Source organism: Lissotriton helveticus, chromosome 1_1, assembly GCF_964261635.1.
Source record: "Lissotriton helveticus chromosome 1_1, aLisHel1.1, whole genome shotgun sequence".
NCBI classification, from domain to species: Eukaryota; Metazoa; Chordata; class Amphibia; order Caudata; family Salamandridae; genus Lissotriton; species Lissotriton helveticus.
In genome coordinates this window covers 590,637,745-590,665,638 of record NC_136057.1, presented here as the reverse complement: position 1 = coordinate 590,665,638, position 27,894 = coordinate 590,637,745, and the positions used below count along the sequence as shown (strand labels likewise).

The 27,894-nt window shown below is 47.7% G+C and overlaps 1 long non-coding RNA gene across 1 annotated transcript in view; it reads left to right on the top strand.

Moving 5' to 3' along the window:
• The window catches only part of LOC144770196 (uncharacterized), a 119,504-nt gene extending 97,584 nt beyond the window's left edge, over window positions 1–21,920 (top strand). Inside the window, exons 2-3 of the long non-coding RNA XR_013598825.1 lie at window positions 19,274–19,373; window positions 21,354–21,920. This is a non-coding gene — a long non-coding RNA (uncharacterized LOC144770196). The remainder of the gene's footprint in view (window positions 1–19,273; window positions 19,374–21,353) is intronic.
• The last annotated feature ends 5,974 nt before the right edge of the window (window positions 21,921–27,894 follow it).

Here is a 27,894-nt window from a genome sequence, read left to right as displayed (position 1 = left end):
TGCGCTTACTTCTCTGCCACTCTTGACCCTGTCGCCAGAGCCTTGCCTGCCTGCCTTCGAGCTGTAGCTGCTGCTGCAGTCTCTATCCGACAGAGTGAGGGGATTGTACTCTCGAATTCCCTCACGGTACTGGTACCCCATGCAGTCGACACCCTCCTGAACCAAACCAAGACGCAACATCTGACGAGTGCACGACTGACTGGATACGAACTAACCTTGCTTGCCCCCCATATCACCCTGAAAAGATGCACCACACTGAACCCAGCAACTCTGTTACCCCTGCCAGAGAACGACCCCAATGTGCACCCCGTACATGACTGCGTGACTCTTACGGACGAACAGACCAGGAGTAGGGTCGATCTCAGAGACACAGCTTTCCCTGACCCCGACGGGGAGTTGTGGGTGGACGGTTCTTGCATCAAACTCTCCGATGGTACCACTTCCGCTGCCTATGCAGTCACCACAGCTCGAACTGTAGTAGAAACAGCCCGCATCACCCAGCGATCTGCCCAGGCAGCGGAACTGATTGCTTTGACGAGAGCCTGCATCCTGGCAACAGGAACCACGGCGAACATTTACACCGACAGCCAGTATGCCTTCGGGGTGGTTCACCATTTTGGGCTCCTCTGGAGGGAGAGAGGATACTTGACCTCACACGGCACACCCATCCTGCACGGGGATTTAGTCTCCGCCTTAATCGAAGCTGTCCTCCTCCCCAACAAACTTGCCGTTATCAAATGCCAGGCACACAAGAAGGTGACAGACATTATTGGACAGGGAAATGCACTAGCCGACATCACCGCCCGAACGACAGCAGAAAATAGAACGACAACACGTATGTACGTGACCAGGTCACAAGCAGAAAACTGGACTGACGCCAAGGACACAATTAGAGACATACAAATGGCTAGCACACAACACGAATTGACTGAATGGGCACGGGTGGGATTGAAAGACGATGAAGGCTGCTGGCGGACAAAAGACACGAACAGATGGTTGCTACCTGATTCATACTTGATTCCCATATTATCCATGGCACACTCCCCAGCCCACATAGGATCAGCCCCCATGATCGAACTTGTCTCCAGGGTTTGGCACAATGACAAGATCCCAGATTCCGCCAAACGCCTGGTCCAACAATGCTTAATATGCCTGCAACACAACCCCGGGAAGGGAACTGTAGTACCCCGGGGGGGATTTGGGGTCCCAAACCACCCATTTGAAGTCCTGCAGATGGACTACATCCAGCTAGACAGATGCCAAGGCCTGAAATATGTACTTGTTGTGGTGTGCGCATTTAGCAAATGGGTGGAAGCATATCCGACCCGTGACAACACCGCTATGGCCACTGCAAAGGTCCTGTTAAAAGAGTTTTTCCCCCGTTATGGCCTCTGTCGTGTTTTATGGAGTGATAATGGCCCCCACTTTGTAGCCAACGTTATCCAGCTCATCCTAAATGGGCTGGGTATCAAACAGAAATTCCACGCAGTCTTCCACCCTCAATCTGCTGGGCTGGTCGAACGACACAACGCCACACTAAAGCTTAAACTGGCCAAAATAGTGGCTACGACGGGCCTGAAATGGCCAGACGCCCTCCCATTGGCATTGCTATCGATGCGCTCTACCCCCACCCGACATCACTTAACCCCTTATGAAGTTGTCTTCGGCCGACCCATGAGCGTCTGGTCTGCCCCGAAACCAACGTCCATTCATGACGTTCCGGATGTCCTAATGTCTGATTATCTGTACAAATTGACTGAAACTTTGTCTGTCCTTCATCAGCAGGTGCGGCAGGCCATCCCCGATGCTTCCAGGGGTCCGGGTCACGCCATCCAGCCGGGGGACTTCGTGCTGATCCGAAACTTTCAGCGATCAAAGAGTTTGGAACCCCGGTGGACGGGCCCCTGGCAAGTGCTGATCACCACTCGGACCGCACTTCGAGTGGAGGGGAAGAAACACTGGCTGCACGCCCATCACTGCAAAAAGGTCTCTCCAGCCCTGGCCACGACAGACACCGTCAACACCCAAGAAGAGCTCCTGAACCGGGACCGACCATCGTTGAACTGCTACCCTGATACAGAGACACTTGAACTTTCAAAACATCCTGACCCCACTGTGCCATCTCGAGAAGGGTATTTCCTGCGTCGAAAGGAGGGAGCTTCGGCTAAGTAGGCCACGGACTAGGTTAGAGAATCTCAGAACGGTGACCCAAACTACCAAGGGTTACCTGGAGAGAAGCTAAAACTGAGTCTGTGGTCCTGCCCACTACCGAGCACCTTGAAGACGAAGATGATGGAAGCGCCAGATAAGAAGATGATGGAAGCGCCAAACAAGAAGCCGACTGAGACAACAGGAAATACCCACTACAGAAATCCGAGAACAGACAGACTCCATAGCTCAAAGACAATTGCACTCTTCATCGTAATCCTCCTCTGTTTTCTCCTCATGACTACGCTCTGGATTATGGAAGAACACACACCTGCTCACGAAACATTCCTAACCACTGCTCAGCCTACCACCATGAAGGAACATTATCTAATTTCGCTCTCTCCTCAACTAAGAGAGAGGCGAAAGGAGTTCTGGAACAACTCTTTCGTACAGCTACTTCACCAGCACAATCTTGCCACCAACGCCACCAACTGCTGGATCTGTGGGTTGCTACCCCATGCCACTGGACATTCAATACCATTCATCCCTTCACCCTTCTCCGTCCACGGCTCCTGCCTTGCCTGGCTGATCCTCCTGCAAGAGAGCTATACGGAAAATGCCACCTCCAGCAGAGCTGCAGCACATTCTTCTCATGGGGCCGGGCGAAACAAGACAAAGACACACTTCTGCCCGCTGAACCCCAGCGACTCAATCCAAATGGACATTCCGGCCAAAGAACGAATCGAAATGCAGGTATTCAACAATCCAACCAGACCCACCTTCTCCTATCTGCGGAAACGAACGGCTGCCACTCTGACTGTAGCCCTGACGGTCATCAACGTCACAGGCCACATGTGTGTAGAAGGACTTGGGACACAGCTGGTGGGTCACAGCGCTTGCCGCTTTACCAGAACTTTGGACTCCACGGATCCACCTTCCTTTGTGTCCTCCCCAAACATGTATTTCATCTGTGGCACGAAGGCCTACACCTGGCTCCCCAAAGGCTGGGGGGGCACTTGCTACATCTCCTTCGTCCTTCCTCCAACTTATGTGGCCCCAGCGAATCACCACAGGCAAAAACGAGCAAAAGACGTTGAGCAAGCCGACTCAACAGGAGCACAGTTCCTCGATGCTATGAAAGGACTCGTCCCCCTCTGGGGCCCGATGGCAAACAGCCGTGCCATCCGACATTTGACTCAGGCAGTCGAGACAACCATGAACATCACAGCGGGCATCTTTGCCAACAACACTGCCGAGCTCCAAGCGGTCCGTTTGGTGGCCCTTCAAAACCGCCTCGTTCTAGATGTAGTTCTGGCGGACCGTGGAGGAGCATGCCGCATTATTGGGGCCAGCTGTTGTACATACATACCGGACAACTCACCCTCAGTGTACAAAGCCATCGAACATCTTCACAGACTCTCTTCGGAAGTCCACCAAGAGCAAGAAGAATGGTCGCTTGGTGGTTGGTTCTGGGACACCGTCAAAAGCTGGGGCTGGAGACTGCTCACCATTATCCTGATTCCCGTAGTTGTAATATGTGGCCTATGCTTAGGAATTCAATGTTTGCCACCTATGTGTTCTTTATGTGCGAGTTGTATTTTTCCCAAAACTGTGGACATTGGAAGCGAACATATGAGGGCATTATATGATACCGAAGTTAGGAATTTGATGAAAATTGACATTGAATAAGCAAGTTGGCTAGATATGTTGAAAAGGGAGGACTGTTAAAAGTTAGGCTGAAAACCGTCAACATTATCGGCGCCCTCTTGCTCTCCTTAAACCTTTTGTGCGCGTAAAACAGCCGCCATTTTTGGACACCATGGCTTCCCGGCTCTCGCCGAGAGCCAGCGCGTCTCTCTCTCTCTCCCTCCTAACTTCGCTAGCAACCCCCTGCTTGCACCTGCCTTGGGTCATAAACCCCTCTTCGGCGCTGCTCTGCCCCAGGCCCTCATCCTGTTCCCAGCGCGACACCTCCCTGTTTCCCCGTCATGATCTCCGGCCCTTTTGATGCAAACCCCTTTTCCCCGTGTGCCCGTTTGTCTTCCCCGTTCCCAGACCGACACCTAGCTCTGCCGATACCAACCTCTTGCCCCTCCCCATACAGTAGGAAGCTTCCCTCCTCAAAGGATCCCCGAGATGATCAAAGCCCCCCCACCCCACGAGATCCGATCGAAACCCGCACACTCCGTGAATCGGCGGAATACCCAGCTGCGCAATGATCATCACCTGTTGTGAACGGGGCGGGGACTTCCACTATAGCCTTGCATGGGAACGGGCTGGGAAGGGGGGATTCTGAGGATGTCTTTCCGTACATCAAAGTATCAACGAGAATGTGTTACATGTAATAAAGAGATAAACTCGTGTATAAGAGGCCAGGCCTCCGGGATGCAGTTAGAGCACCTCAGAACGATACCTTCTGTCCGTTTCGTTGTGTTCTCCTCCGGAGAGAATAAAAACCTTGTTTCCTGCCTTCCAGTCTCCAGCGCCTGCCTCTTCAATAGTTTAACTTCTGTGTGGGTTCAAGAGGCGACATCGCCGGGCAATAATTAAGGATCTTATATTCTGGTTGGTAGTGCCCCCCCAGTTTGTATTTTTCCACAACACAACGTTCACATTAAAGTGCTACCCAGGCAAAGATCTTCCAGCCCAAGGCCTAGAGGCATGGCACAAATGGGACACATCCGTCAATGGTGTAACAAAACTTGAGGGACCGCCCTGCAAAATACATTGAGGAGGCCTCCATGCTCCGGACCCAGTCAGGAGCAGTCAGGCCAGGGGCTTGCAGTCCATGCACAGTTCTGAAGGGGGGGCTGTGTGGGGGGGGGCTATCGTCATGCCACTGCCATCCCCGTAGTTCAAAGTACACTAAGATCCAGAAAAGTGCTGGAAACCTTGGGGCATATTACCAACCAATAGAGATAATTTTTGTCTCTAACTTGTTTAGAGACAAAAATTATCGCCGCAAATTGACGATTTTTATCGCAGATTAGCAAGGTTTATCGCAAATGCGATAAAAAACGGCCGCAATGCATGAATATCGCTGAAAAGTCAGCGATATTCATGCATTATCGAGCAAATGCTCTTAGCCACGTTATCCACCTCCCATTGGATAACATGGCTAAGAACTGCTCCTGGGCAAGTATTAGCTTTTGGAGATATTCGCGCTTAGCGCGAATATCTCCAAAAGTTGGTAATAGGAGATAGCGATGTTAGCGACTGTTTTCAGTCGCTAACATCTTGGCACGCCCACTTTGCATGTCATTAGTGATAAATATCACTGACATGCAAAGCGGGGCCCAAGATGGTCACTATCTCCTATTAGCTGTCGCTAACTGGTGTTAGCGACAGCTTGGTAATAGGGAGATAATTCTATCTCCGCTTTCTTGGCTTTTAAAGCCAAAAAAGCGGAGATAGAGCCCCTTGATAATATGCCCCCTTGTTTTTCCCCAGTACAAAACATGCTGCATAGTTATGAATATACATCGTTTTGAAATATGAGTTGAATGTTTAGAGAAAGAAAGGCTATTAGCTGCTAGGTATTGCTCTTTCAATGGTATTATGTATTCAACTTTTTGCTGTAAGCCACATTTTCCCATCATAGTTTGACTCCCAAATGGCATGTAAAACCTAATAATCCACCTATGAAATTAAATAAACTCGTGTAAACTTTCTGGGAGAAGTCTGATAATTGGAAACTTTCCTATGAGAGTTAGCCTGCCTTTCATTGCATTTCAGTGTATGTTATGTTTTTTGGCTAAGTAAATCGTGGCAAACATAACATTCTTTTTGGCCCCTCAACATCATACATTTCCTGGATTAGGTTTGAGTTATTCACCCAGGAAGATTTGAAACATGGTCTAATGCCAAATGTCTCTCATATGGTTATGCAACAGTCGGTGTCTGTAAATGTCTAAGGGTGCAACTTGAGCACAGAAGTTATTAAATAGAAGGACGCTTTGTAGTATAATGGCCCAGTCAGTATAAGGTTCTGATTATTAGTAGCCATTTACAAAATCCTTATGTCTGCTCTTTAATATCGAATGAACCATGCTCACATTTGATCTAGAAAACCTTTAAATCCCAATAGATTGTATTCTCGTGAGAAAGTTGAGTATTCTGTCAGTGCTACAATACTGATCTAGTTATAATAGCTATTCGATACGATATGATACGATACGAAAAATCTTTATTTCGATCACTAGAGCATAAAAGATATACATTACACATATAAAAGGTTTAAAAACGCATTAAACAACATTAGTGATCAAAGGTTTGTTAAAAGAATACGGAGAAAAATGTGCTGATAATTCAAGTCTGTCCCAAATCTCCAAGTCTCTTTATACAACGGGTTCGAACATACCACATTGAAGTTAAAAATTTAGATAATGCAAAGACAATGGTGGGAGTTAGATCTGTCTTTAAGACTCTGTACGCTGGTAAAAAAGTTCTGAACCCCAGATTTCTGAGCAGGGGGACTAGCCAGTAGTTCCTGCTTCTCTCGTAGGCCCGGCAAAAGAATACCACATGAGCATCGTTTTCCTTTGGGTGGGCACATACTGGGCAAGTTTCTGAAGAGGAGCGACAAGACCACAATGCTGTAAATGTAGCCAAGGGGAGAGTTCCATATCTCCATTGGAGGAATAATTTTCTGGTTAATGCCGGAGTCATGGCATCTAGGACAGTTTCTAGTTGGTAAGAATATTTGATTCTAATGAACTGGTTTGATAATGATCCATCACGGGTACCTTCAATCGTTCTTAGGAGCATGTGATCGTAATAAACTCTTGCGAGTACCTTTTTGGGGATCTTAATACAAGTATTTGCTGGGTCCAGCCATAGTTCAGAGAATCCAATTGCCTCAAAAGTTCTCTTGATGTAAGTCAACCAAAGTATTCTTGTGGCATTGGGTAACTGTAAGAATTCCTGTAACTCTGCTCTATAATTTGAAAGGTCTGGACTGCTCCATAGACGCCGCCAAAATGCTAGGGGTTTGAGCCCCAGCTCCTCCGTTATTGGCCGAAGGCCCATATCCAGCCTAAGAGGGAGTAATGGAGTACTCTGTGGAAGGGCAACAATCTGTCTCAGAAATTTGTTCTAAATAGTTAATAATTTAGGTGATAAAGTATGGCCCCACAGCTCGCCCCCGTACGTTACACCCCCTCGGGCCTGTGCTTTGTAGATGTGAATAATGGGGGTAAGTGGCCGGTAGGGAGATTTGTTCACTAATCTCATAGTACCACCCACCAGCTGTGCCAATTTGATGTTAACTTTTGACTGGTGGGCCGACCACGTTAAGTTTTCATTGCGAGTGATCCCCAAATATTCTATTGTCTGTACCCGTTCCAGTTGAACTGTTCCCAGCTTGGGCGGTGGGCGGTTGTAGGGCTTAGGATTGAGAATCATATATTTTGTTTTCTGTGGGTTAATTTCTAGTCCCCGCTCTGAGCAGAACTGCATAAACCCGTCTAAGACACGTTGTAAGCCCATTGGGGATTTGGACAGCAGCAGGGTGTCATCAGCAAACATAATTGCAGGCACCCTGCTGCCAGTCAGTTTAGGGGCATCAGTGTTGGGAATCCTGGTCAGGTGAGCAATTACCCCGTTCACGAAGAGGCAAAACAGGGTCGGTGCAAGCACACAACCCTGTCTCACCCCTCTGCGAACGGGGAACCTTTCGGTGAGATTGCCACCTCTGCCACACCTAACGCGGGCATAGTTGTTATGATGAAGTCTCATCAGGATTGCCAAGATGTCACCCGGAACATTCATCTCCTCCAGGACTTTCCACAGTTTTACTCTAGGTACCAAATCGAAGGCGGCACGCAGGTCTACAAAAATAGTATACAAGGTGCCGCCCTCAATTAGTGCTGTCCTCCAATATAAAAGATTCAGTCTAAAAATTTGATCTGTAGTAGAGACCCCCTGTCTAAAGCCCGCCTGGTAGGGAGTCATGATACTTGTCTCCTCTATCCAGTTCTGTAGCCGGTCCAGCATCAGTCTTCCAAAAAGCTTTTGGGATGTATCAATGAGACTGATCGGACGATAGTTGGCTGGGAGCAGTGGGGAGCCCTTTTTGAAAATAGGTACCACTTCTGCTCCCAGCCAAGTATCCAGCACCTCCATTCCCCCCAGGACGGCGTTAAATATCATCGTGAGGTAAGGGGCCCATATCCCTGGTTCCTGCTTGTAAAGGTCCCCGGGTACCCCATCAAGGCCAGGGGCTTTCCCTGCAGCCAACCCAGCTATAGCCACCCTCACCTCTTTTTCAGTGAAGGGGTCTCCAGTTGGATCTAGCACTATCGTGCGGTTTGTTACGTTTGGAGACCCTTCCTCCAATGAATACAATACCTGGAAGTGACTCTGCCATAAGCTGGGAGCTATATTGGGCTCTATTGCTGGAGATAGGTCCTCTGATCCATTGGACACTATTCGCCAGAATTTACACGAGTCTCTGATGGCAAGTGACGTTGCTAGGTTTTTCAATATTGTTGGTCCCACTCGGCCCTAGCGTCCAGCAAAAGCTTCCTATAGGACCTTCTCCTCGATTGAATTTCCTCCCTGCTTTTACGTCCCTTAATTGCAAGTAGTAATTTGGTTTTTGAGTCCCTACAGTAGGCGTTATACCAGGTCTTCTTAGATGTTGGTCCTTTTTTTGCCCCTGTTTTTGAAAATAAATCCAGCTTCAGGGAACTGATTAGTTCTGCATGGGTCTGGGTCAACATTTCTCTATTTGCCCCGTCACCAACATTCATCCCTATCTCAAAAGCCCTCTCTAAGAGCGGGATAATTCTTGCATATAATTTTGGTAGCTTCTCAACGCTAGTAGCCAATTTCTCCCACCTGACTTTTCTACGATTGTTTTGTAGTAGAAGACCTGATTTATCTTTGTTTGGAGCAAGCAGGATATCTTCTTTCCCCGGTGAGACATAAAGAACTTCCAGGGCGTTGTGGTCGCTATCCCATCTCTCAATGACTTTAAAGTCAACTATTTGTGGCCACATTGATAGTTTGACGAGGATATAGTCCAGTCTAGATTCGCTACCAGATTTGTTATAGGTGCAGATACTTGGCGTGTCTGTTTACAGCGCCCGTTACAAGCCCTCAAACCATGATTTAGGGTAAGGGCTGTTATCCGCAAGGCGAGGGGAGACCAGGCTCTGGGAGGGGGCGCCACCGTCGCAGGGACGAACCAACAAGAGTCTTCCTCAAGGGAGGGGCCATCTCGTAGGCCTGGAAGTGGTTCAAACTGAGAGTTCAGATCGCCTCCCACCAGGCAGTGAAGTTCCCATGGGATGCCATCTAGGAACACAGAGAGTTCCTCTATGGTCTTAGATTCTCTTGACATGGGTACCGGTCTTGAATATACATTTACAATGACCAGTTTAGTAGAATTTGGCCACTCTAGTAGTACGGCTAGAATATCATCGGAATCTGTCTCCAAGCAGCTAGCCTGTCATCCTAGGTCCGATGCTACCCAGGTTGCCAGTCCTCCCGATGGCCTTCCCCTTCCCCCCCACTTAGCGGGTTTAGAGAATATTGCATATCCCTGAAATGGGAGTTCCTCGCGGGCCCAAGTCTCTTGAAAAAGTAGTATGTTTTTTGTATAAATGAAAGCAACCCACTCAGGACAATCAATTTTACTGGCCAATCCAGCAACATTCCATGAAATCAGAGTCATGGGGTGTGATTTGGTGATAGATAGACCGTTGTCGGTAGTGTTGCCACCGCTGGTCTCCAGTGTGGCCGTCTGGGAGGGGGGCGAAAGCCTCAGAGTAAATCTTGTGTTGGAGTGTGTCTCGTTAAGGGCCACTGGACTAGACTCCAGAGCTAGACTCGGTGTTGGTTCTTTTTGAGCCCTAGTGTAAGGTGTTTGTTCCGGGGTTGTGCCATTCCCTATCCAGTGGGGTCCTGGAAGTTCACTCCCCTGAATCTCGGAGCGTCAATCCACCATATCCAGGGTGTTGTATCTGTTGTGGGTGGGAAAATGGACTGGGTAATGCATTCTATGGGGCCCCGGAATTCCTCTCGCAATTCCTCGGCCCCCACCCCTCCTCCTGGTAATCGTCTCCCAACCCTCCTCCTCACCGTACGGTGAGAAGTAGTCAAGGGGTCTTCCCCTGTAATGTGATAAAGCGCTTCTCTCCCTACGACAACTCTCCCAATCGTCCAACAACTCTTGATGTTGCCCCCATCTCTGATCCTCCAAATTATATAAGCTTGAGGGATAAAAGAATGAGAGCGGAAGGGCTTGGATGTTACTGCCTTGGTCGTCGGAAGCCCAGTCACAAATATAAGCAGATGTGCCCGGCTCTCTGAAAGTGACCAAAATACAGTAGCTATTCGAATTTTACTATAGCTACTGATTTTGTGTACTTTTTTTTCTAATGCAGAATGTTCGTCATTGTGATGTTGCTTATTTCTCGAATGGTAGCATATGAAAAAGAAATGTAAGTATGAAATACCTTAAAATACAATCTCTCAAAGCCCCTAGTAATATGTTATAAAATGTTAGCATTGCACATTGAATTCCGGTGGACTACAAAACATCATTAAAACATTCTATATGTTTTCTGCTTTTCGAATTTCAGCTTCAGTATGTGTGTCTTGATCCACAACAGCGTTACATTTGAAGCCTCAAAAAATAATTTTTCAAATTAACATGGAATTATTTTAAAAATAAGTGACATGATTCATGTAAATAAATGTAAAGATCCTCAGGAGCTGTATCTTCCAGAAGCGCAACTTCCAGGAGCTCTAACTTTGATTGGAGTTTCCACGTAATATCAGAGTGGCTAGATAAGGGGTAGGGAATTAGGATGGGTTGCTGGTGGAAGGAGACGTGTAAGACAGAAATGTTCACAACAAACACCAATAGCATAATAGTATACACAATAACTTTATCTGTCACCATCCATAATGATATTATTTAACCTTCCTCTAGACTCTGCAAAAGTGCCAGCCGAATGGAAGTGTGCAAAGTATTTCCTCTCCTTAAGGAACCCCCACTAAATCATGAGTTCTTATCCAATTACTGACCAATTTCACTGCTTCTCCTGCTTGCAAAAGTTTTAAAAAGTTTTATTAACAAACAACGGATATCTTTTTTAGAAATTCGCAAAACCTTCAACTCTTCTCAATCAGGTTTTAGAGCACTGCATAGCATGGAGACGGCCAGTCACAGACAGCATCTGCCTCTAGATGCAGTAACTCCAGTCATGCTTGTATTACTGGAACTTTCCGCCTCGTTTGACATGGTCGCCCACTCCACTCTAATCCATAGACTGCCTAAAGCAGGTATCCATGACAAAGGACTACATTGGCTTAGGGACTTCCTAGACAATCACAGAAAACATTTGTCTCGGCCCATAGATGGCAACAATCACCTCCAACTTAACGGTGAAAAAAATGAGATCGTACTTTTTGGCAAAGCACAAGAGATATGGTCAGTAGACTGGTGCCCTCCTGATTTTGGGTCAGCGCCCGCCCCTGAGCAAGTGGTAAGGAATCTCGGAGTAAAGATTGAACACACACTGTCAATAAGGGATCAAGTTTCCTCCACTTTTGGCATGTGTTCTCCACAATGAGGTCACTAAAGAAAGTATTCCCCTTGCTTCCCACTACCACCAGAAAAACCCTCGTCCAGGCTCTTATAATTAGTCTCCTGAACTATGGCAATGCCCTTGTTGTATCTGCCAATGACAACTGCTGCCCAAACTGCAGTTTGTGTAGAATATAGCAGCTAAGCTTATCTGCAATCTTCTTGCACAGACTCTTTCTGGCCCCTTATTAAAGAAACTACATTGGCTGCCCATCAGGAAACGTAGTGTCTTCAAGCTGTGCTGCCTGATGCACAAAGCCTTCTGCAAATCCTCTCCTGCTCTCTTCTACTCCAAAGTCAGTCATTATCAGCCCCCTAGACACTTAAGATCCCCCAACGAATCCCTTCTGCAGACACCTCGCATCCGCTTGGCCAGATGTAGTGGAAGGTCTTTTTAGTTCCTAGCCCCCTATCATTGGAGTAAGCTGCCTCTCCATATCTGAACCTGCCCTGACTTCCAGAACTTCAAGAAGTTGCTAAAAACACGTCTATTCTGAATTTCACTCTGCTTTGGCCTACAGCGCAAGCCCTGAGATGATCCTACGGGAGCGAGTGGTGCGCTATACCAAGTACATAAAAAAGGTGCTCTTGTGGAAAGGTAGAAGCATTTCTAATTTGCACCGGAAACTGATCAATCCTAAATAGTTGTTGTGGATAAATAATATCTGGATCCCACCAGTTTACGTAGCGGGCATACCGGAGAGATATGCACAGTTTTCCCAATCGGCCTGCTGCTCTGGCCCAGGGCTCTATTTCTGGATCATCTCCTGCAAGAGATGATCCTTTCTTAAGTGCTTCCTGTCAACAGCTGAGATGTAATGACTGGTCGTACTCGTGGCTGCTTGGGTCAGCGTTTGTCATTAATAAACAGTTATTGACAGGTGCAAGCTGCCTAAATAGATGTATAAGCCAACATGGCCACTCAGAGTTCAAATAAGCTTGCAAGAGTTCAACAATGGCGGACATCTTTGGCTAGTCACAGTGAAAGGTGGCCATCTTAGCCTAATCAGATAGGATGGCGGCCGTCTTTGCCTAGCCTAAGTGAGTGGCGCCCATTTTGGACAAGTCATGGTGGATGAATCAGTGGCCACCAGTAGCGACCGCCATGATGTCTCTTTCCACAAGGCCTATCAGGCGGGTGACTTGTGCCTGACATGCACTGGAACTTCCTGATGATTTATTCTCTTTTTTGTATATAATGTTTTTCATATGTGTGAGTGTGAGGAACTTTATGTCACATTAAGGGGGGGAGATGTTAAAATCCATATTGCAATCGTACTTTTATAACTTACCTTAAACCTCACCTTGAGTCTCAAACTGACTTAAAAACAGAGTCAATTGGAATTCAGGTAAATTAAATTTGACCGAATTCAATTCCTCGAGTCTTTCTCTTGTAGCTGGCCATAATCTCTTTAACTCTCCTCTGATTGTGGAAAATTGGAGATGTGGTTAAAATGGCGTATAAGGGCTCAAGTACTCATTTACTGTAGACTACTGGATGCTAAAGTTGTTAAGTCTCCCTAAAATTCTCCCTAATATCACCAATAGGATTACAAAATTAATTAGTGTGTGAATGAACTATGCCCTGATACTGCAAATTAGTTATTAATTAAGATTGATTAATGTTGTAATTTTGGTACTCAACCTTTTATGCCGCAGTCCGCTAAGATTCCAGAAATTTCCAATATTTATCTAAAAATCTCTTATGACATCATAAGGAAAAATGCTCTGAAATGATTCATGGTGATTTCATGATTTAATCTCATTTTATAGCTGCACCCCTACACCTAATGCTCAGCAACAGCAATATACCATTCTTCTTTAAGCGGGTGTTGACTGAAAAATACTGGCAGGTGTCACTCCAGACTAGGTGGATTAATTTATAGACACCTGGAAATTCTGAATTTCAGGTTCCTTAACAGAGATACCATCTATATCCTTTTAATAATTTTGCTGTAAAATGGTATCCAAGTGCAGCTGCTGTCTCCTTTTTGTTGCACAGTAATACATACCCATAACACAATCAGTAGCCAATCCACAGTCTATGTTTTTTGCCACTTTTGACTTAGTTATGGGGACAGCCGGCATCCGAAATTGCAAAGCAGGCTATGGGGCCCAACGGTCACAGTCTTGATAGGGCTGTGTCTGAATTCCAATAGTATCCACAGCACAACACCTGCAGAGTTATACTAGTTGCATTTAGAATAACTTTAACTCACCAATGTTAGTTCAGCATGAGTTACATGGCAATTCTCAGAAAAACTGCCCATAGCTGTATGTAACAGCATTCAAACAACGATTCAGTAAGCAATAAAGAATAAAGAATGTTAATACTAGGTTTAAGTAAAAGACAAGCACTTTGCAAGAAAAATAAGAAATATAAAGTACAAATTTAGAAAGCAATTTCAGGAGTTAGGTTATGTTATGTGATACTGATTTATAGTGCAATAATCACCCAAGAGGGTATCCAGGCACTTGGACAGGTGTGTAGGTGTGTGGTCTCTAAGGTTCTTATACAAAGAGCCAGATCTTCAGCTTCTTGTGGAACTCAAGAAGTGAGGAAGAGGATCTGATGTTCCTAGGGAGGTTGATCCAAGTGTTGGGTGCACTGTAGGAGAATGATCGACCTCCAGTTATGCTTTTGCGGATGCGAGTAATGTGTGCATGTGAGGCAGACCATAGGTGTCTGGTGAGTTGTTGAAAGTGTAGGCAGGTATTCTGGTTCTGTGTTGTGTAGGGCTTTGTATGTGTGCATGAAAAGGTCGAATTGGCTATGCTTGTGAAAGGGGAGCTAGTGAAGCTTCCTGAGTTGCGGTGTGATGTGGGTGTGGCATGGGAGGTTGATTGGAGTAATCTGAAGTCTGTGCAGGAGTTGTTAGGACATTTCAGTATAGAAAATGTTACCAAAGTCCAGCCTGCTGGTGCTGAGATTTTGCATGACAGTCCATCTGTTGCTCTGTGGCAACCACTTGAAGGAGTTGCATTCTGCATTGACTTGAGCTGCCATATTGAGCTTGTCCTCTAAGATCATTGAATGGTCTGTGGGTGTGTGTTTTAGCTCTGACGGCTACCAGGTGGAGGCTCATGGGGAGGCCTTGTTGCCAAAGAGTAGTACTTCCATCTTGTCAGAATTGAGTTTCATGCAGCTGATTCGCATCCAGTCTGCCATCATGGTCATGCAGTTGGTGAAGTTGGTTCTGGTGGTGGTTGTCTTGTTCGTAAGGAAGAAGATGAGTTGGGTGTCATTGGCGTAGGAGATGATGCTGAGAACATGTGATCGGATGATACTTGTGAGCAGTATCATGTACATGTTGAAAAGGGTAAGGCTGAGGGACAATTTTGTCCGATTTTGCATATCAGTTTCTGGGTCTTTGATATGAAGGATGGTAGCCTGACCCTTTGCGTTCTTCTTGTGAGGAAGTAACAGATCGATTTAAAAAAAGGATCCTTGTATGCCAATCTCCTGGAGTCTTCTGATGAGGGTGTTATGGGAGACAGTGTTAAAGGACACGGAGATCTCGAGCAGTATGAGGACCGCAGTTTCTCCTCATTCCAGAATTATTCAAATGTCATTGGTGGCCACTATTAGTGCTGTTTCAGTGCTGTGGTTCTTTTTGAATCCTGATTGAGTGTTGGACAGAAAATGGTGAAGTTTGAGCTGGGTTGACCTAAAACGTTATGACTAAACACAAATGAAATTCACAGAAAATCAAGCACCAAAAGAAACTGCTGCCACACTAGCAATCACCTGAACGTAAAGACTTGTATCACAAGTGTCCATCAGAGTTCCTAAATTCACATACCCCCACTAGCCATGCCCACAACCTCAGCATCATCCTAGACAGCAATTTCACCATGAAGTACCAGGTCAACACAGTTGCTTCCTCCTGCTTCCACACCCTTCGCATGATTCAGAAGATTTTCAGATTAATCCCCTTCAACACCGGGAAAATATTGACTCAAGCCCTCATCACCATCTGACTGGACTTCAGAAATGTTCTCTACTCTGGAACAAGCTTCCATCTCCTCAATGACTACAGACTATAGAGAACGCCTTAGCCAGCCTCATACTCAACCTCCCCAAACAGACAAGCATCTCCCCACATCAGAAACCTCCACTGGCTCCCCATCCAGAAGAGATGCCAGTTCAAGATGTGAACTCATGCCTACGAGGCCCACCAAAAAGCCGGACCCTCCTACATCAACCACAGTCTGGCTTTCCACAAGCTGACCAGACAACTCCGATCTGCCTCCATCATTCTCGCTTGTATCCTCTGCATTCAGGGGAGCAGCTGTGGAGGTTGATCCTTCTCCTACATTACGCCTACACTTGGAAAGACCTCCACCTCTACCTCCGAACCTCCCCCTCACTCGATGATATCAGGAAGGGACTCAAGACCTGGCTCTTCGACTAAGGCTCCCCATTCCTAAGCACGTAGATACCCCCAGGGTGATAAGCCGTGCTTTACCAATATGGATTGATTGATCGACCAAGAGCCTCAGACCAAATGTATTGACATAAGCCTGTGGGTTTGAAAGAAGTAAATTCCCGGGCAGCCACGGCCTGTATAGGGCGTGCCATCGTGCAGTGACGTGGGGCGGGGTTTGTAAAAAGCGGCAAACAGATGATTTTAGGTAACGAAAAAAAAATTAAAATAATTTCTTTGCGCGCGCCCATTCACCAAATGCGATGCAGTCCGTGCAACACAACTTATTATTTTTTACTTACCTGAAATCGCCCGTTTGCCGCTTTTTACAAGCTCCCACCCTGCCACTCCCCCGCCCCACGTCACCGCCCGGTGGCACTCCCTATACGGGCCGTGGCTGTTCCCGGGGTTTGTCAGCTGCACCTGCATGGATATTTTGCACGATTAATCAAGGCTGGTGCATCAGTACTATCTGAGGTCCTCCAGCAGTTGTGTTTGCTAATGACATCTATAATCCTATCACATATATATATATATATATATATCATTATTGGCTCTCACTGAGCCCCACTAGTATGAACACCAGAATCTAAATCTGGCAATTCACTGTGTTGAAGTGGCAACAGAGGTTAACAAAATGTGTTATATACTGTTGTGTCATAAAGGAATTTAAGGTTGATCTTTCAGTGTTATCACAGAGCCTGCCAGTGCAGTGCTAACAGAGTAGCAAGCACATGTGGAGGGGAGGGCAGAGGAGGGAGAAAGGAAAGTACAAAGAGTGGTGGAGGCAGGTGTTAGGAGGCCAGTTTTTTCCCTGCTATGAGGAGTACAGACCATGTTATGTATTGCTCCTTCATTACTCATCTGTCCCTGTGTAGTACTTGAAAGCAAGGGCAGGTGATTTCGGTTTGCCACAAATACCATAAAATCAAAGATAAGTGTCAGCGAATAGCAGGGATGTTTTCACCTTGGAATTTTGTATGACATCCTAGTCAACTCGAGCTTTGCTCTCAGTGTGTAGCTGATGACGCTCAGAACCACTCAGTGAAAAAAATCCCCCTTTTCACTGTTAAAGTTTTATAAGTCTATATATCTTTAGCTAGCTAACATTTCTGTTATGAATTTAACCTTTTCCTTTAATATATTACTTCTGAGCAGATCAACAGGATTTGGGGCTACTCACAAATGTACCTTACACTTGTGAGTAAATTTACATGTGTAATTTACTCTGACACTTTTGAGTAACTTTGCTTTTTTTGGCTATTTCAAAATCCGCCTGCAAAGTTACTCAAAAGTGTAGACTTACATGTCTGCTCACCCTCACTATAGCGGGTGGAGTCAGAATATTCTTAATTTACAATGATATAGTTATATGTAGCTTAAAACCACATTTTACATCTGGCTGAATCTCCGCACTTAAGGCAGAGATTAAACTTACGGGCCGGAAAACTCCACATCGCAGTGAATAGGAAATCTCTACACACATAGTGGAATCTATGCTCACAGGCAGAGACAACTGCATGACAATGGATAGTTGACCTCTGCGTGGTGGTTAGCAGGAAAATGAAATGTGCTTGAAAGAATTCAGACACACCTGACACACATTCTCTAACAACTGTATATATACTACCAACATCATAGGATTTGTTTGTTTCCTCTTCAACTTCTGTAGTGGTGAAGTCCCATGCGTAGAGGTGATGAAGTACATGTTTCCGAGTAGTGTCTTTGTAAGTATTTATTAAGTCCATAACATCAGTAGTAGCAGCCCCACCAGGAGCAGCCTGCCTGCTGCTCAGCCCATCTTCCAACTGTCAACACTCATACCAGGCTCCCAAGCATTCCACTCATGTCCATCACACCAACATTCCATACAGAACACTCACACTGGCTGAGCAGCTAGGAACCAAGCAACAGGGAACATTATAACCACAACAGGAAGATACTACAACTTCGGGTATGTGCAGCCACTTCTGGTGCGTCTTGGAGACTATACAGTTCTGCTTGTGTCAAAAAGGTAGAGAAATTTCTCTGAGGAGACACAGTCCCTTTAGTTAAATTTGTGATTACAAATGAAAAAGCAACTACATTGGGTGCCTCCTTTCTCCCTAAGCGGAGCCCAGAAGGCAGCTTTAGGGCAGGTAGGTCACTGACTCTCTCTATGCATTGGAGAAAGAGGTCCAGACTGTGTGAAGGAGAAGTTCTGCAGGGTTGAGCGGGCTAATGTTCTTCCTGTAAGACCAACTGGAGCCTGTCTCTATCTCGACCTCCTCAAGCAGGACTTTCTCTCCACAATGCACTGCCATCTGCTATATGGGCTGCCACTTTAGGACAAAACTAATGTGTTGTCAGGTAAGATCTGAAATCACCCTGCTCACAAGTCTACTCTCCATAGCTGGAAAATGTCCCAGGTCCATGTGTGACAAGGTAAAGCAGTCCTGACTTTTCATTCAATTATAGGATTGAGCGTATACTGGGTTAAATAAGACTACAGGTCTCAGAATTCTAAGTTAAAAACCGACACTGGCCTAGCTAGCCATGTATTGACCTGCAAAACCTGGCAGCTATGGCTCTTGCTATCTCTATAAAAAATAAACCTACAATCATTAATCTATATTTGTCCTTTACTCACATCTGCATTGTAAGTTGAACATCACATATATATCCCTCCTAAATGTGCTGTAACTATAGCCCAAAAAATGATAGCTGTTGTGTTAATGTTTATTTTACTACTCTTTATATAGCTTGCATGATTGCTTGAACTGGGGCAGAAGTGAGTACCACTGTAGCAAGGCAACACACAGGTCAGGTCTTACAGTGCAAACAACTTACACAAACATGTACATCCCTCTGCAAACAAGTTGATTAGCACATTATAGAGAATTATTCTTGCTTGTATTAGATATCCTAAACAGAAATGTACATAGGTGTTTGCCATGTTTTCCAATAACAACCTATAAATTATGGTTCTCACATGTTTTTGGTTTCCAAAACAAAAATTTCAATATGTGATTTGCCATATCTTTAAATTGTACTGAAATCTCACTGTCTCATGTATACTGGTACACCAATATGTAGTAATGCTTTTATTTTTTATTTTAAGGCACTTTGGTATTGTCCCCTCCACCATCTGCCACAACTTCAACTTCTGCTCCCAGCAGTGATACAACTCTGGGACTGGCTTGTACTGATTCTACAGCCTGGTAGGTTCAATATTTGCTCTTTTTCCTAGGGAGCTGATATATTTAATTATGATGGACAAGTTAGCTGTATGTCTTTTCTCACACATACCTGTTGGCACCATGCACAATATATTCGCATATTTGCTTTCACATTTTTATTGTCATCCAAATAGTGCTGACATTTTCCAATTAAAGAATCACCAAGGGACAACCTGGAAGTATCAATCAGGACCACTACCGTCCGCCGGTCAGATAGGTCTGAGAAACTTATGATCTTAACATTAAGGGTGGGCGTAGTTCGCGAAGTAGTGCAACGCGTAGCTACGCAAAGTGCACTTTGCACTACGGAGCTACGCTTAGCACTACGCGAACTGCGTAGTAGCATGTTCACACTGTGCAAGATGTCGTTTTCAATGATTGTACAGTGCGGAGAAGCATCTGGCACTGTGCAATCATTGAAAACGGCATCTTGCACAGTGCGAGCTGTACTTTTCTGCCGCTCGAGTAGATTTTTACTCGAGCTGCAGCTTTCTCAATGCAGACTGGTAGTTCTCATCGCGAGCATGTATAACCACTCGCAATGAGAAACCTGACCTCCCCGCATTGAGAATCTCGCCGGGAGGTTTATTTTCCATGCTCGCAATCGGCAACTTGATGTTGTTGATCGCGAACAAGGAAAAAGTCTTGCGAGGATGTCATTTTGTTTGCTCTCGGTCACCATCTTGACGTTGAGGACCGCGAGCAAGCAAAAAATGACCGCTGCACTATGCTACACATGTTTGCAATGTGGTACGTGCAGTTCCCATAGTGCGAAGTTGCGCAAACTACGCGAGCGTAGCGTAGTGCTTTGCCCAGGGTTACCTAACATCTACATCTCGTCATTTGTACTTTTACTAACATTCCCCCTCTTTGTAGTTAGCATATTAAGGGGCTCATGTACGAACCCCTAGTGGCACTTTTGCGCTGCCAAAGCATCACTTTTGTTATGCTCCAGTGGGGCAATGTGTTGCAGCATATTTACAAGGCCACCAAAGCCACTTTACTTGGCATTTCATGGCCTTGTAAATATGTGCCCCTTTCATGCCGAACACTGCATGAAAGGGGCGTTCCATGTGTGGTGCTGTGGGTGTTCCCACAAAACACCCATGGAATCTGAAGCATTCCCAGATTTACGAGGAACTGTAAACCTAGGAATGCATCAGATTCTAACTCCACCTAGGAGTGGCATTATGGAGGCGCACCGAGGTGAATTATCCATATTTCTCCTTATTTTTTCTTCTTTCTATGTGTTCTGCATTCTGCAGCACACATAGAAAGGAGAAAATTGCCTCCGTTGATTGCTGTTGTGCAGAAAGGTGCCCCTTCCTGCACATAATCAATCATCCCCAAACGCAGGCACTCTCGCAACATGCCGCAAGGGTGCCTGCGTTGGCACTAGACTGCTTTATTAGCGCAGGGGTCAATACAGGAATGAATTTTATTTTTCTAAATACGATGCGTTCCTGCACATTTAGAATGATACAATGCTGCAAAATTACTTGCGGCACTGTGCTGCACCATTCTATTGTAAATGAGACCCTAAATGTATACTGTTTAACTTCATGGTGGTGGATAAGCTAATAGACGTCTCTCTAATGTATTTGCATTTGTTGAGATATTGTTTTTTGTAAATTGATAATATTAATTGAACCTACATCTTATCTCTATAACTGCTGGATATAGACATACTTTGGGAAAACCCTCAACCAGGACACAGGTTCAGCAGCGTACTTTATGTGGGATCCCAAAAACAGTCATTTCTGTGTCAAGGGCTGGTGACTTTACAATGATACTATACAATAAGCGTACCCATCGATCAATAACAGCACACATTGTCTTAGGCTCAGATGGTACTAACTTTATTCTGTATTTGCAGAGCAATGTTTATTAAAGTATTCTGTAGAGAATTTAAAGCAATACTGAATATGATGTTTTAAATCAATTTAAATCTTCTTCTTCCAGGTACTGGGAACATAAACAAGTGGAGAATTGCAGGTAATCTGAGGAGAGAATCCAATTCCCCTCCAAGCAACAATATCTGCCCTTCAGCACAGCTCAGCAAGAAGAAGAGGAGCTGGAGGAGCAGTAGCTGATCTGGTCCAGGATGAAGAGGGCTTAGAGGAAGAAGAGGACATTGATGTCCCTACACACAAACCCTTAAGAAGACCACTTAAGGGTTTCAGTCTAAATCCACCCTGAGGATTTCCAGTCCCCAGATATTAGCCAAGCAGCAATGGATGCAACATCTGCTTAACTATCACTCACCTCAAACAGACATGTGATGTTTCTATGAAGGTCCAAGAAGGTGCATGTAGGAAATTGAGTGTTTGAATGATGGGGTGAAGACCTTTCTCAAGCAACAACCACATTCCCTGTCAGGTTGAACCCAAAAAGTCACTAAATTAGGCTGTGCTTGACCTTCTGCTAACTTGGCGCAAAAGAAGTCAGGCTTAACTTAGAGGCAATGTGTAAAGTATTTAAGCAGCACACAACCAGTAATAAAGTAATAATGTGTAAAAATAACACAAGAAAAATCCCACACCAAATTTGGAAAAATAAAGAACATTTTAATAAATAGATTGGCACCAAAACAAATTAAATCCAATTAGTACATCAAAAGTTATGAATTTTTAATGTTTTTTGTGAAAAACAGCGCCTAAAAGATCAAAGTGTCAATTGCACACATTTGGTCACGCAAAACCAGTGCAAAGTAAAAAGGTAGGTTGACTACGATGGACTGCAGTTTGAATACACATAGTGGATTGGGCACGGTCTCTTCTAACCTTTGGACTTTAAAGAAATGTTGAAGAAAAATGTCTGAGAATGTAAAGGTAAGTGAAGCAAAACAGCCGGTGATGTATGAGGAGGGGACATCATTGTCAAAGTCGCTATGAAAATTTATACATTCAGCTTTTGTCACTTTTTTGGAAGTTGAAAATCTCCAGCGGGATGAAGCTGTAGGCTATAAATGACCAGGGCTCCATGAGGCCAGATACCCCTTCTGCGAGGAGCCACTGAAATGGATTTGCTGCTGTGGGCAAAGACTTTGCCAGAGCTACCATGAAATCAGGTGAACCGGAGATGCACCCTGTTTGTATCAGCGAGCAGTTAGTAATAGGTCTCCTGTTGGTTCCCAAGCCACATTTTGTGGAAAATTTCCTAAGCCCCAGGTGTAATTTTTTGGCTGCTTTTGGCTGTTTGAACACATTTAAGTTTGAACACTTTTAATCAATCAATCAATCATAGCATTTGTATAGCGCGCTACTCACCCGGAAGGGTCTCAAGGCGCTTGGGGGGGGTCCGCTACTGCTCGAACAGCCAGGTCTTGAGTTGTCTCCTGAAGGCGAGATGGTCCTGGGTCAGTCGAAGGTGGATGGGGAGGGAGTTCCAAGTTTTGTCCGCCAGGTAGGAGAAGGATCTTCCTCCGGCGGTGGCTCTGCGGATGCGTGGAACGGCGGCGAGGGCGTGGTGGGTCAATCGTAGCTGGCGGGTGGGAGTGTAGAAGGTCAGGCGGTCGTTGAGGTATTTGGGGCCCAGGTCGTGGAGAGACTTGTGTGCGTGGGTGAGGAGCCAGAACGTGATCCTCTTGTTGACGGGGAGCCAGTGCAGGTCCCTCAGGTGGCTGGAGATGTGGCAGCGACGGGGGATGTCCAGGATGAGTCGGGCGGCGGCGTTCTGGATGCGTTGGAGTCTTCTCTGAAGCTTGGCTGTGGTACCAGCGTAGAGGGTGTTTCCGTAGTCCAGTCGGCTGGTGACGAGTGCCTGGGTGACCGTCTTCCTGGTTTCGGTCGGGATCCATCGGAAGGTCTTGCAGGATGAGGAGACGGCGTTGACTTGTCTGGTCATTGAGAGGGAGGAGTCCAGGATGACGCCCAGGTTGCATGCGTGGTCTGTTGGCTTGGGAGCGGTGCCCAGGGCGGGGGGTCACCAGGAGTCGTCCCAGGCGGAGGGCGATGGTCCCAGGATGAGGACTTCCGTCTTGTCTGAGTTCAGTTTCAGGCGGCTGGTCTTCATCCACTCGACGACGTCTTTCATTCCTTCGTGTAGGCTGGTTCTGGTGGTGTCGGGGTCCCTGGTGAGGGAGAGGATCAGCTGGGTGTCGTCGGCGTAGGAGATGATGTTGAGGTTGTGTTGGCGTGCGATGGCTGCGAGGGGTCTCATGTAGACGTTGAAGAGGGTGGGGCTGAGTGATGATCCTTGCGGGACGCCGCAGATGACTTCGGTGGCCTCGGATCGAAACGGGGGGAGGCGAACTCTCTGTGTTCTTCCGGCGAGGAACGAGATGATCCACTCCAGTGCCTTCTCTTGGATGCCGATGTTGCTGAGGCGTTGAACTAGGGTGCGGTGGCAGACTGTGTCGAACGCTGCAGAGAGGTCCAGGAGGATGAGTGCCGCTGTTTCCCCGTTGTCGAGCAGGGCTCGGATGTCGTCGGTGGCTGCGATCAGGGCGGTCTCGGTGCTGTGGTTGGCTCTGAAACCGGACTGCGAGGGGTCGAGGGATCCGTTCGTCTCGAGGAAGGCGGCCAGCTGTCTGTTGACGATCTTCTCGATGACTTTGGCAGGAAAAGGGAGGAGCGAGATGGGGCGGAAGTTCTTGAGGTCGGTGGGGTCCGCTGTTGGTTTCTTCAGTAGGGCGCTGAGCTCGGCGTGCTTCCAGCTCTCCGGGAAGGTGGCGGTGTTGAAGGAGGAGTTGATGATGTTCCGGAGTTGGGGTGCGATGGTGGAGTCGGCTTTGTTGAAGACGTGGTGGGGGACGGGTCGGTCGGAGATCCGGAGTGGATGGTGTTCATCGTGCGGGCGGTGTCTTCGGTGGTCACTGTGGTCCAGGTGCGGAGGGTGGTGGTGGGAGGCGTTGGTTCGACGGTTGGGTGCGTGGATGGCGCGCCGAAGCTGTTGTGAATGTCGGCGATCTTGCGGTGGAAGAACGAGGCGAGAGAGTCGCAGAGATCTTGTGAAGGAGTGATGTCGTTGTTGCCGGTGCTGGGGTTGGAGAACTCCTTGACGATGCTGAAGAGTTCCTTGCTGTCGTGGGCATTGCTGTCCAGTCGGTCCTTAAGTGATTTCTTCTTGGTGGTGCGGATAAGCTGGTGGTGCTTTCGGGTGGCTTGTTTGAGGGTGGTCATGTTGTCAGTGGTCTTGTCGAGGAGCCAGGCTTTCTCGAGGGTGCGGCAGTTCTTCTTGGAGTCCTTGAGTTCATCGGTGAACCAGGAGGCCTTCTTGCTTCTGGGCCTGCTGGGAGGGTTCTTCAGTGGAGCGAGGTTGTCGGCGCAGGCGGTCAGCCACTGTGTGAAATTGCCGGCTGCTTCGTTGGGGTCCGTTGTGTTGGCGGGTGGGCTCTGGCTGAGGGAGGTGGTGAGCTGGTCGGTGGTGATCTTGCTCTAATTCCTGTGAGGTACCTGTTGCGGGTGGTGGTGGGTCGTGGTTCTTTTGAAGCTGAAGTGGACGCAGCTGTGGTCGGTCCAGTGGAGTCCGGTGGCGTGGCTGAAGGTGATGTGCTTGCTAGAAGAGAAGATGGGATCAAGCGTGTGGCCGGCGTAGTGGGTGCGGGTGTTGACCAGTTGCTTGAGTCCGAGGTTGGCGAGGTTTTCCAGCAGAGCGGCGGTGTTGCGGTCCTTGCTGTTCTCCAGGTGGAAGTTGAGGTCCCCTAGGAGGATGTAGTTGGCGGAGGGGAGGGCGTGTGGGCTGATGAAGTCGGCGATGTCTTCGCTGAATTGTGTGCGTGGTCCCGGGGGTCTGTAGATGAGGGTGCCTCTGAGGGTCGTCTTAGGGTCGGTGTGTATCTGGAAGTGGAGTTGTTCCGCGGTGGCGAGGGTGTCGTTGGCGTCGGTCGAGATGCGGATGGTGTTCTTGTGGACGATGGCGATGCCTCCTCCGGTCTGGTTGACGTGGTCCCTCCTGATGATCTTGTACCCGTCCGGTATGGCGATGGCGATGTCGGGGGCTGAGGAGACGTTCATCCAGGTTTCCGTGAGGAAGGCGATGTCTGGTGATGTTGTGTCGAGGAGGTTCCAGAGTTCCACGGCGTGTCTGTGGACGGAGCGGGTGTTGAGCAGGATGCACTTCAGGTGGTTGCTGCTGGTGTTTGGCTTGGCGGGAGCGGTGCCGGTGCGGAGACAGGTGAACTTGCAGTTTTTGCAGATGAAGGGTCCGTGGGTGCGTTTCGGGGTCGCTCGGCAGCAGGCAGGGTTCCGGCCGGCATTGAGTGCGTTGAGGGCGGCGTCGTCGTAGGTCTGTTGGGTCATCTTGCAGCGGCGAGGGCCAGGGGTCCTGGCGCTGGGTGCGGGCCAGGCGCGGACGGGCGCAGACGGGCTTACCTTTGGCGCGCCCGCTGCGCGTCAACGCTGCGCGTTTGCCGCTCTGCCATATGTGGAGAGTGGGGGGGCGGAGCGAGGGAGGAGCAGCTGGGAGGCGGGAGCGGGGCGGCGAATGGGAAGGGCGACAGAGGGAAGGGGGCGGGGCCGCAGGGGGGCAGCGGCGGGGAGCGGGGAGGTGGCGGGAAACGCGCTAGGCGCTGGGCGTAACAAGGGGCCGATTGAGGGAGAAAACACCAAAAGTAAACAACAGGGAACAGAATCAATACAGCAAGGGGCAGACAGGGGGAGAGATACACCAAAAATTAAACAAATAACGAAATTGACACAGGGATGATACAACGCGGCGCAAGCAGGGCAAAATGCAGCAACAGCGGACGAGGGTCAGGAGCCCAGCAGCGGGCAGCGGCGGCACTCGGTAGGCAGGGGGGCAGCCTGGGCTCACTCACGGGGAGTGCGCGCAGTGCGTGGGGTGACCGGCCCAGAGGGTCAGAGGTCACAGCTCACCACTGTGCGCACTCTACCATATATGGTCGAGTGGGAGGGAGGAGCAGCTGGGAGGCGGGAGCGGGGCGGCGAATGGGAAGGGCAACAGAGGGAAGGGGGCAGGGGGGCAGCGGCGGGGAGCGGGGAGGTGGCGGGAAATGCGGTAGGGGCTGGGCGAAACAAGGGGCCGATCGAGGGAGAAAACACCAAAAGTAAACAACAGGGAACAGAATCAATACAGCAAGGGGCAGACAGGGGGAGAGATACACCAAAAATTAAACAAATAAGGAAATTGACACAGGGATGATACAACGCGGCGCAAGCAGGGCAAAATGCAGCAACAGCGGACGAGGGTCAGGAGCCCAGCAGCGGGCAGCGGCGGCACTCGGTAGGCAGGGGGGGGCAGCCTGGGCTCACTCACGGGGAGTGCGCGCGGTGCGTGGGGTGACCGGCCCAGAGGGTCAGAGTGAACCAGGAGGCCTTCTTAAGGGTCCAGGACTGGTGGGACATCACTTGGAGTGGAGGCCCAGGTGTGGGTTCAAGCTTGTTGTGTCTCTGTAGCTCAGGACAGGAAGGCAGCCAACTAGTCCTTGGAGTCACTCTGGTTGTCCTAGGCTCAAGAAGCATGTCAGGTCTCCAGAAGCAGGGCAGTCCTCTGAAGGTACAGGCAGGCTTCAGGCAGCAGGGCAGTCCTCTGGAAGCAGCTGGCAGTCTTTTGAGGTACAAAGCATACCTTAAGCAGCAGGGCAGTCCTCTGAAGTACAAATCAGTTCTTCTGGGGGTCCTCTGCAGGTCCAAGAGTGAACTGAAGAGTTGGTCTGAGGATTCAATATTTATGCCTGGAGCCAGTCATTGAAGTGGGAGAAACCTATAGACTATCTACATGCAGTGAATGGCAGGGTAATGTATGGGGATTGTGTTGTAGCAGTTCCTGGCTGCCTTTGATATGCCACCCTCATATACAATTTTAGAGCCAATGTGAGATGTTGTTATCACCAATAAGCCAGATGTCACACAAATCATCAGCAACCAAACAGCTTGTAAGAGGCGACTGTCCGAAAATGAAACTTGCGTGTGATTCCTAGAAAGGCAGCATACATATCTGTGAAGCAGCTTCTGGCATTGCAACAGCCTACACATTGATGGAGTGCCAGTGGTGTCAGTTGCTGAAAATGTGTGCTGTGTGATAAGGTGGCTGAAGTGTAACCTGGGTGCAATCAATGGCAACTAGAGCTTGAGGGAAGTGGGCAAAGGCATAAAATTCCCTTGCCAGCTGTCCCACCAGTGTGGTGTGGTATGGGGTAAACTGGTCCAAACTTTTATTGATGCGTCTCAGTACATGATGGAAGTATCAGGACAGGGCTGTTAGATGCCAGCATTGTCAGAGAACACCCTGTGGGAAGATCCGGTGGCCTTAAAATGGAGTACAGCCAGTATTTCCACATATGCTAGGATATGGGAGTGAGATGTAGGTGAATCCAGCTCCTGGTCCTGGACATTCTTCAACCATGTCCAGGATCACATCAGGTTGAAAGTGGTATCTGGCAATGACAACTTCACTAGATTTACCAAAGTTGTTGATCCTTTGCCTGTAAACCCCTCTCTCCTCCTCAAGTAATTACTCCTCAAAAGAAAAGAAGGAAAAACCTGCAAAGACCTTCACCAACATAGCAAAGGCAGAAAGAGAGTTTTGGTGAGTGGGGTTG